A 5,963-nucleotide genomic window follows, 5' to 3' on the forward strand; every position below is an offset into this window, starting at 1 on the left:
GTTTTCTACATCGGTTATGAAGGCAGGACCGATGTAGAATGGTAGTTTTCTACATCGGTTGTCAAGGCAGGATCGATGTAGAATGTTATTTATATACACGAACAGAGAAGCTATTTACAACTTAATTTTATGAGAGGCCATTCTAAGAAGATATATATTTATTTATATACACGAACAAATGCAATCATATCACTGGATTACAGGGGTTACTACAAAAATGAATTAAAAGGCAAATAATCTATAAAAGCACCAAGCAGCAAGTGTCTAACTTTACAAAGCTAATGACATTCAAAAGTGATGATAAGTTGATAATCTTCAAGCTATTATTCTCAATACAAGCTAAAACTAATGTGTCAATCTTAACATACAAAAAGTAAAAATAAAATAAAATGCTTCACATGCCAAATTGCAATATAAGCAAATTAGGGATACAAAGGCAAAACTGGCTCTGCTAAGACGAATGAAGAAGCAATAGAACATTGGAATGGGTGATTGAAAAGTTTGGGATTGAGAGAAACAAAAGTTGAAGGATAACGATAAAGATGTTGGGGCTTACCGTTAGAATAGAATGCGCCTTCGTCTGCGAAAAGGAGGGGAGGGTGAAGAATTGGCACTGGATTTGGGGTTCCGAGTGCTATTGGAGAGGCATCTCTTCTCGTGGTTCCAGCTTCTTCAACAAAAACTCATTGATGAGCTGCATGCGTCTTTCCTGCAACCACCATTAGCAAACATCAATGTTAAAAAAAATTATCGAACCCGCGACCTTGCTTCACGAACCACCCCATATCTTAGAAACTTAACCTAAAAGAACCTTAAAATAAGCTTAACCTAACAAACTTATTAACTCAGTAACCTGGTGTCTTCGAAGTGAGATCAACGTCGTTCTTCACGAACTGGCAGTTCGAGCCAGGAAGTTGGAGCCGAGAACTTTGAACCTCGTCCAGTTCAATCTACAGGGCTTCAATGTCAATAGGGTTCAATGGAAGGTGTTCAATGTCAATAGGTGATGCAATCCTACCCCCCAAGGGCATTGGATAGTAGACTCCAAGAAGATTGGGCCAAAGATGCAAGAGAAGGCCCTAGGGTTCTCATGAGCCTTATTGTAGATTTCAGGCCCATGAACTAAGTATGAGCCCACTTATCTTTGTATATATTAGATTAAGGTTTCATTAATTTTGGGTCTTGTATTTAGGGCACCATAATGTAGGTAGGGTACCCTAGAAATATAGGATTTTTCAACCCTTGTATTTTAGGGCACCTAGACTAGTTTTTGTATTAGGGGTAGTTTTGTAATTTCACATGCACTAAGTGAATATTTGATGTGTGTGGTTGGAAATAAATTTAATTGAATTGGTAGAAGCCCAATCCAATTAAATTTTAGAGGGGGAGGTGAGCATTTGCTTACTACACCCCATTGCCACATCATATAGTTACACTTTGTGCATGTTCTTCATGCTTTACATGCCTCATGACACCTAAGCACACTTAGTGGAGAATCTTGGAATTGATCTTGGATTAGTGGGCTGAACCATAACTAAAATTCACTAATCATAATTAGTGAAATTTTGGCTCAAAAGTTTGGCTCCACAAATTCAATTTCAAATTCAAGAAAAATTTGAATTGAAATTCAAATTTCCCTCCAATTTTGTGTGACACTTAGACTATAAATAGAGGTCATGTGTGTGCATTTTTTAAAACTTTGATCATTTGAATATTAACTTCAAATTTCAGAGCTCTTTTAGAGCACAAAATTCCGTGCTCTTCTCTTACTCTCCCTTCATTCATCTCCTTCTTCCTCCAAGCTCTTATCCATGGCCTCCTATGGTGGTGAGCTTCTTCTAGACTCATCTTCTCCTTCAAGTGGCGTCTCCTCTCTCTCTTCCTTCTCCATTCCGCTGCCATTCATCTTCCAAGAAGCAAAGGAATCCATTGATGAAGAAGATCCTAGGCCTACAAGCTCCATTGGAGCTTACATCAATAGGCTTCAATGCTTGAAAGTGAAACAGCAAATAGGGTTCATAACAATGAAACGAGACTGCTGAAGGGTTAAATCGAAGGTCACAGCGATGTCTATAGTGTTCAAAGAAACAACAATGCTGAAGGGTCACAAGGTTGTCTACAGGGGTCAAACAAACGAGAATGTTGAAGGGCAAAAATATGTCTACGCGGTTTAATTTTGATATTTTTTTTGTTTACAACTACGACGGTTTTCTCTCTAAACCGGCGTAAATGTTATAGCACATAACATTCTAAGGCGGTTTCTAATAGCCGCCTTAGATTGTACTTCATAAAATGCATTTTATTTCACAATAATTACAAAAATGCCACCGTTCGAATTTCTACAGCGGTCCCTTTACAACCGATGTTGATTCGGTGTCGTAAAAAGCCTTTTTTTTAGTAGTGTTGAAGTCTTTGGAAAGGTATTTTTTTAAAAGTAAATTTCACTCAAATTATTTATGCAATTAAAATCGGATTATCGGTCTCTTTTATGTTATAACTGTGGAAGCAAAGCTTCATGATGAATCAACAATGATTCAAAGGTGTTTTGATGATAACAATGATGACAACAAAAGATGATGACAAAGGTGATGAACAAAAAGCTCAAAAGATCAAAGAATAACTCAAGTGAATCAAAGAACATCTCAAGTAAATCAAGAACAAGTCAAGAGTTCAAGAATCAAGGAGAATTCAAGACTCAAGAAGAAAGCCTAGAATCAAGAATCAAGACTCAAGATCTCAAGAATCAAGATCAAGATTCAAGACTCAAGATTCAGGAATGAAGAAAAGACTCAATCAAGATAAGTATTAAAAAGTTTTTTCAAAACTTTGAATAGCACATGAGTTTTTAACAAAACCTTTACCAAAGAATTTTTACTCTCTGGTAATCGATTACCATATTGTTGTAATCGATTACCAGTAGCAAAATGAGTTTGAAAAAGTTTTCAAACTGAATTTACAACATTCCAAATATTTTCAAAAGGTTGTAATCGATTACAATGTTTTGGTAATCGATTACCAGTGTCCTTGAACGTTGAAATTCAAATTTAAAAGTGAAGAGTCACATTGTTTCACTCAAAAGCTTTGTGTAATCGATTACACTTATTTGGTAATCGATTACCAGTGTTTGTTTCTGAAAAATCTAAAGATGTAACTCTTCAAAAAGGTTTTGACTTTTTCAAATGGGTTTTAAGTTTTTCTAAAAGTTATAACTCTTCTGAATGGTCTTCTTGACCAGACATGGGGAGTCTATAAAAGCAAGGCTTTGTTTTGCATTTCAAATATCTTGAACACTTTTCTAATCAATCCTTTACAAGCCTTGAATCTCTTTGAATCTCTTTGAACTTCTTCTTCTTCTTTGTACCAAAAGCTTTCTGAAGTTTTCTGGTTTTCTAAACCTTGAAAACTTGTGCTATTCATCCTTTTCATTCTCTTCTCCCTTTGCCAAAAAGAATTCGCCAAGGACTAACCGCCTGAATTCTTTTTGTGTCTCTCTTCTCCCTTTTTCCAAAAGAACAAAGGACTAACCGCCTAAATTCTTTTGTGTCTCCCTTCTCCCTTGTCAAAGAATTCAAAACGACACAGTCTGAGAATTCTTTGGATTCTTCCCATTCCCTAATACAAAAGCGTTCAAAGGTTTAACCGCCTGAGAATTCTTTTGTATCCCCATTCACAAAGTATCAAAGGTGTAACAGCCTGAGATCTTTGTCTTAACACATTGGAGGGTACATCCTTTGTGGTACAAGTAGAGGGTACATCTACTTGGGTTTGACTGAGAACAAGAGAGGGTACATCTCTTGTGGATCAGTTCTAGTGGAGGGTATATCCACTAGGTTCAAAGAGAACAAGGGAGGGTACATCCCTTGTGGATCTTTGCTTGAAAAAGGATTTTTACAAGGTTGAAAGAAATCTCAAGGACCGCAGGTCGCTTGGGGACTGGAGGTAGGCACGGGATGTTGCCGAACCAGTATAAAAACTCTTGTGTGTTTGTTTCCTTCTTCCCTACTCTTTTACTTTCCGCTGTGCATTTAATTTTCACTTTTACTTTCTGTTAAGTTTCTCTTCTACTCCATATTCTCTTAATAACAAAAGTAAAAGCCTCAAAAGAGTAATTTTTTAATTGGTAAAGTTTTAGGAATAATTAATTCAACCCCCCCCCCCTTCTTAATCATTCTGAGGCCACTCGATCCAACAATAACGTGCTGAAATCACTATAATTGCATTTCTCTACTTTCATTTTTTATTCTTGTATTTCTCTATCTTTTTGCACATGTCACACTTTACACTAATTAATTTCTTTATATTATGGGTCTCCACTCTCCAAATCTAATAATTCACCAAAACGGTATCAAGAAAAACTTTTTTTTTATTGGAACTCAACTTGCTTTTGATTTCTCGTGCGGGTGTAATGCATGAATGATAGATCGCGCGATTGTCAAACAATACAATGCTATATAATATTAGGCGATGACTTCTATTTTCTTGGAATTTCCAAGTCTTACACACCTACGTGGGAAATTCTCAGAATCTTCGTGAGTTTATATTATCCACCAATCTTTTATCCCACTTTCCACACCTAAAAAGGCTCAAAAGCCATAACTATTTCCATTATATAAGAGCAACAATATTGCTTTACGAGCCACATCTTTCATCACCCTAACATTTCTCTTAGTAAAACACTATGGTCCAAGAAAAGAAACTAGTTGACGAGGTGTCCGGTTGGCTCAAAATCTATGACGACGGTTCAGTGGACCGGACATGGTCCAGACAGGACCAATTCAAGTTCATGGTCGAACGGGTCCCTCCCCACAAAAAATTCATAGACGGTGTCGCTGTCCGCAATGTTATCATTACTAACCAATGTGTCCGGCTTTATCCACCAGAGATAAAGTCGAAAGACAGCCAAAAACTACCAATTGTCCTCCATTTCCATGGGTGTGGGTTTTGCATAAGTGAACCTGACTGGTTCATGTACTACCAAATCCACACCCGGTTCGCCTAGTCCATCCGCTCCATAGTGGTTTCCCCGTTCCTCCGCCGTGCCCCTGAGCACCGCCTCCTTGCTGCCATCGACGACGGCTTTGACACCCTCATTTGGCTCCAAACAGTGGCCCAGTCTGGTTCATTTGAACCGTGGCTCGAGCAACACGGCGACTTCAACCGGGTTTTCCTTATAGGAGACAGTTCTGGCGGGAACTCGATGCATGAGGTGGCTGCGAGGGCCGGTTCAGTGGACCTGATCCCGGTCCGGGTTGCATGAGCAATACCGGTTCACCACGGTTTTGTCCGGTCCGATCGGAGCCGGTCCGAGATGGAAATTCCGCAATCACCGTTTTTAACGTTGGACATGCTAGACAAGTTCTTAGCATTGGCACTGCCGGTCGGGGCCACCAAGGACCACCCCTTCACGTGCCCGATGGGCATGGCAGCGCCACCGCTCAAAGGGCTGAAACTGTCGCCGTTGCTGCTGTGCGTGGCGGAGATGGACTTCGTGAGGGACACGGAGATGGAGTATTGTGAGTCCATGAATTGTCAAACTCAACAAGTCTAAACGATATTATCAGGAAGATAATCTCTAACCGTGGTGGACACCCATCTACACTATCAGTGTCTATATAGTTAGCCACCGTCTTGAAAAGCTCAGCATCAAAAATATTAATAGTTGACGAGTCAATAAACCTCCCACATCCTTGGGCCCAATTCTCCTTCCAGAAGTTGATTGATCAACCATCCCCCACTCCTCATATTATATTTTGTCTAGAAGTATCCCAACCACTACAAAGACCCCGCTAGAAATTACTATCTTGCCTTTTTTTTATCAGGCATAACACTTGAGCCACAACGATATCTTGTTCTAATAACCGATCACCAAACTGAAGGATTTTTCTCACATAAAGGCCAGCTCACCTATGTGACACCCTTTAACCCAAAAGCTTATGTAGTTATTGTTCTGGACAATAAATAAA

The 5,963-nt window shown here is 39.0% G+C and overlaps 1 pseudogene; it reads left to right on the forward strand.

Annotated features, from left to right (window-relative positions):
• The first annotated feature begins 4,678 nt into the window (after nt 1–4,678).
• LOC114410622 lies at nt 4,679–5,548 on the forward strand (annotated as a pseudogene).
• Nucleotides 5,549–5,963: the final 415 nt, after the last annotated feature.

Source organism: Glycine soja, chromosome 4 (assembly GCF_004193775.1).
Source record: "Glycine soja cultivar W05 chromosome 4, ASM419377v2, whole genome shotgun sequence".
Taxonomy (NCBI): Eukaryota; Viridiplantae; Streptophyta; class Magnoliopsida; order Fabales; family Fabaceae; genus Glycine; species Glycine soja.